Consider the following 5,448-nt stretch of genomic DNA (forward strand, 5'->3'; position numbering starts at 1 on the left):
TCTGAAACAACTTTTCTGAAGTCTACATATGATTATTAAAGGGTTCTGCCCTTATCGTATATTGATGACCTATTGTCAGGATAGGTCATCAATATCCGATCAGCTGTATGAAGAGAAGGCAGCGCTCGTACGAGTCCTCTGCTCTCTTCACTGTTTAGCTGCTCGCCATCAACATTGCAGTGGCCATGTTGTGTAATTACACCTCCTCCGTCCCTATTCACGTCTCCCTCATATTTACTTGAATAGGAAGGAGCAGACCCATTGAAGTGAATGAGACAACGGGGTTGTAATTACACTGCTGCCTCCTACAAGGTCAGCGGCAAGCAGGTAAACAGTACGAGCGATGCCTTGTCTTCGATCGGCGGAGGTGCCCACAGTCAGGCCCCGACGATCTGATATTGCTGACCTACCCTGAGAATAGGTCATCAATATAGCCAAAGCAGACAACCCCTTTAAAGGATGTGTACATTTCTGCAAACATCTCTTATTATCCCAGTACATTTAAAATAGTTTTGATAACCTGGATCAATAAAAATGTTTGCGCAAGAGTACATAGCCTTTAACGGGGCTGCCTGGGATATAATGTAATAAACTTACTGTTTTCTGCTTATTTGTGCTCCCTGCACCAATATGAAGACTAGGCCACAGTAATATCAGGTCTATAGTGACGTATCTCTCAACAGCCAGTGGATGAGGCGCTTGACATTGCATTACTATGGATGCAACATCACTATCCTTTGTCGTCACAGATAATGGTGGGACACGGGCAGCAGGGGACAGAATTCAGATCAGTAAGGTTTTTATTTTTTACAATTTCTCCGCTTTTTTTTTTTTTGTTTAACCCTGTTTGATTGTTGGACAGCGATTTTTAAATTGCACTACAGCTGTGCCCTCATCAACTGCTGCCTTTGTCCATTATCCGAGAAAAATTTGTATCTGAATCATGTCACAGGCAAACTTGAGTCTTTTTTTTTTTCAATGCATGACATACACATAGAATAATTAGGATCACATAACTCGGCAGAAGCTCATTATTTGTCTTGGAATCTGCCAGCTCTGGAACTGGAGTCTTCCTGGCTAAGTGACCACCTTTTGAATACCTGTTCTGAAGTGGTAGCAGGAAGTCATATCTTCTGAATAACAGACTGCTAAACATGCTAAGTTCTTTTACGTCTCTACAATTTAGCCAACAGGAAGCATGTGGAGAACTGCTTTCATAGAAAAGCAATGGTACAATCCTCCTTTGTGTGCCTTCTAGGCCTGGTTCTTCAATATGCTAATCGATTTAATGTCACATGCACCATTACTTTATTTTTGAGAAAAATATGAGCTGTAGACAAAGAAAACTCTTTCCTGCTGCCCTATACAGAGTTAGTTTTGTGGCCTGCCCTACTACTTCACAATGTAAAAATATACCCTTAGGCCACATTCACATCTGCATCAGAGGCTCCGTTAAGGGCCTTCATCGCAGATTCCTTAAAAAACGTGGGACAGAATAGTGGTACATACTGCGATAATTGTGTCCTGTAAAAGGCCGCGTCACAAGACAGAAACCCAGAAAATCACATTATAGTCATCAGGCACTGTTTGTGTCCACCATGTGGTGCTTGTTATTTTCGTTGTCCTGCTTTGGGGTTAGGTCATGTGATATTTTTATAGAGCCGGTCGATACGGACGTGGTGATACCTAATATGTCTACTTTTTTTTTCTCCCTATTTTAAAAAAAATTAAATTTTACTTTATTTTGGGAAAAAGACTTTTTGTTTTTTGTTTTTTTTTTTACTTGAAACTTTACATTTTTCATCTTATTTTTTTTAAACGTAATTTCTTTCACTTTTTTTTTTGGTCCAACTCTGGGACTTCAACTTTTGGGGGTCTGATTCCCTTTACAATGCATCACAATTGGATCTCGCAGGCTCTCCCGGAAGGCAGCCACGATGCCTAAGGAAGGCATCGGGCTGCCTTCCCTGCCATCGGGTCCCCGTCACAGCAGCGTGGGAACCCGATGGCTGCTTTCTCCCTGCACGGACATCGCACGTGCCGCGGTCAGCGATGGCAGTGCAAGGGTTATTGTTCCGGCATCGGTGATTTCGATGCCGGCGCATACAGCAGGGGTCCGGCTATCAGTGACTGCCGGTCCCCTGCCGCGGATCGAGCTGGCGCAGCTCCTGCACCTGCCCGATTAGAGCGCTGTACATGTACACCGCTACACGTTAAAGAGGTATAAACTTTAGCCCTGAATTGGTGTTCGCATTCTGTATCCTCAATGTCCTAGTAGAAAGCATACAGCAAAATATTATTATTGGTTACCTCGGTTTTTATTCATAATTTGTCTAATATATCCCATATTAGTAAGCCCCAGAATTTCAGGTTACTTCATAAGTCACATAGAAAAAATGGTTTGCTTTATAACTTGCATAAAACAACAAAAATGAACTCTTTTCACCCATATTAAAGATATCCAATTATTAACACTCCGTATTATTCTATGTGTGTAATTATTTATATTTAAACATAAGTTAAAGGAGAACATTTGTGTTTGGACACTATTTTGCATAAGAGATCTTTTTACTGGAATAAATTATGTAGCTGCAGCGCTGATTGCTGTTGTTTCTTTGCCTCTTAGTCTGATCGTTACTTATAAATATGTAGAAAAACATAATATATGTATATAGAGATATACACCCTTATAACATTGAAATTGCAACACCAAGAAGGAAAAGTTTTGGAATTATACAAATCCTAGGATGTTAAATGTGCAAATGATCGGGGGCGTGGCCTGAGAGCGTATGGAGTAGGACGCAACGCTCACAGCTCCTGCAGGCATCCTGATTTATATGTGGTAGCAGCGTCTATTTCAAGCAATTTTGCTTACCTGGTGGGTGAGTGAAGACCGGAGAGTGCGGGGGTGAATTTGTGGGTCCCGGCATGCCGCGAAAATCAAGCAAAGGGCCACGATACGATAGGCCGGAGGTGATCCAGCATGGCGTCGAGGAGGAAGAGGGGCCGGTCTCCCAGTTCAAACTGAGCCAGAGTGCGGCCGCAAAGTTAAGTAAGTTCGCCCGCGCTGATAGCGGGGCGAGAGACTGGGCAGAGGAGAAGGAGCCAGAGATGCAGAATTCCTCTGAACATGAGGACGGATCCCTGGAGGGGGAGACCCTGGATGCGGCGGAGTGGCCGCCATTAACCCCTACACGTCCAGCCACAAGCACGGCAGGCCCCAAAGATGCGGCTAATGAAGAGCCCACATTAAAAGATATTATGGCTGCTGTCGCTAGCTGCAACAGTACCCTGAAGGTGCTCTCTGTACAAGTTGGCAGCCTGAGGTCAGATGTGTCTATAATCAGACACGACCTACATAAGATATCTGAACGCACCTCTGAACTAGAGAAAAGGGTGTCTAATATAGAAGATGATGTTCGGCCTCTGCAAATGGCGGCAAAAACAACCGCTAAAGACATAGCTGCTTTATACGCTAAAACTGACGATCTGGAGAACAGGTCCAGAAGGAACAACCTGCGGATTGTTGGAATGCCAGAAAAGACGGAGGGAGATAACGCTACAGAATTTGTGGAGAAATGGTTGCATCAGCTATTTAAGGAGAAAGGTCTATCTTCCCTGTATCCGGTGGAGCGGGCGCATAGAGTCCCCATGCGGCCGCTCCCGCCAGGCAGACCACCTCGTCCTATGCTGGCGAAGATCCTGCACTTTAAAGACCGGGACACTATCCTGCGGCAATCAAGGGACAATGAGGAGATGGTCCTGAACGGGGTGAAAGTGTCCATATTTCCGGATTATTCCAATGAAGTACAGCGGAGGAGAATCAGATTTATGGACATAAAGAAAAGGCTGAGAGCTCTACAAGTACAATATGCTATGTTGTTTCCTGCTAAACTGCGTGTGGTGGCATTGGGATCCACCAGATTCTTTGAAGATCCGGAGGAGGCGACGCAGTGGCTGGACGTCCACGAGCGGCAATTGAGAAGCGGGGCCCCGAACACTTGAAGGAGGCTAAGATATAGTTTCTTATGTTCAATTTTTATTTGCATTTGCACTCTAAGGTTGCTATAAAGGTTGCGCCAGTTAAGAAGTGTATTATGTAATGCTACCACGAGGTAGATCCTGTGGAGGGAGTAGGTTGCTGAGAGTGAAAATGTATTTCTCAGATGTGGAGAGGATTCTCTACCTGAGAGATGTTGTTATAATCTGTTATGATTATTATATGTTGGGGGGTAAGTTGCTCTCAGATGGCCCAGTTTTAATATGTAAGGTTGATACCATAGGGAAAATTTTCCCCATTTATAGTAATCTGATTGGGAAAGGGGGGGAGGGGGGCGGTAGGTTGGGTAGGGAGTTGGGGAGAAGAGATATGGTCTTGAAGTATGAGCTGAGGAAGTGGGAATGGGATGTGAGATCCAAGTATGGTCTGAAGTTCTATCATGTCACAGGTGATTAGAGTTTTAAGCTGGAATGTGAGAGGAATGGCAGATGCACGAAAGAGACAGTGTGTTTTTCAATACTTGGGGCGGTTTCAGCCGGCTATATGTTGTCTTCAGGAAACGCATTTGATTGGTGAAAATTTACACTGGATAAGTAAAAATTGGGTGACATATGCGTTGCATTCAACCCATTCTTCTCACTCTAGAGGGGTTAGTATGATTGTGCATAGTAGCATTAGGTATGAACATATGCAGGAATGTGTGGATGCGGATGGTAGATATGTGTGTGTGGTCTGTAAGGTGGATGGAATACAGGTGGTGCTTGTGTCGGTGTATGTGCCTCCACCGTTTGCATCCCCATTGATAAGAGAGATTATGGATTTTGTGGCGGACTTCCCTGGGTTGCCGTGGCTACTGGTTGGGGACTTTAATTGCACGCTAAATGACTCCCTAGATAGATGCCGGGTGCAAGGAGCAGGGGGTTTACCGGGGAGTGTGGCTCTTAGAAATATTATGGGTGAAATAGGTGTGCATGATGTATGGAGACTGCGTAACCCTGATAAGCGTGAATTCTCGTGCAGATCTGCCACGCATCATTCGTTATCGCGTATTGATCTGGCCCTTGTTAATGATATAATGCTGCCACTGGTCAAGGATGTTGTTTATCATCCTCGGTCGTTGTCTGACCATTCTCTGGTGCAGATTGACTTGTGCCTGGGGGTGCTCAGACAGGGACCGAGGCTGTGGAAGTGTAACGCACATTGGCTAAGTGTGCTGGGAGATCTGTCCGGGATATCTCTTGAAATAAAGGAGTTTTTTGCTATTAATACAGGGACAGCCACGGTACCGGGTGTCTGGGACGCCATGAAAGCATTCCTAAGGGGAGTCTTAATGAAAGAAATTAATAAGCATAAATCTAGGTCTAGGGAGGCTGACGTTAAGGCGCATGTACTGGTGGCTGAGGCGGAGAGAGAGTTTGGTAGATCCCCCACCCTGATTAACAGTGAGG

Source organism: Bufo bufo, chromosome 1 (assembly GCF_905171765.1).
Source record: "Bufo bufo chromosome 1, aBufBuf1.1, whole genome shotgun sequence".
Lineage (NCBI taxonomy): Eukaryota > Metazoa > Chordata > Amphibia > Anura > Bufonidae > Bufo > Bufo bufo.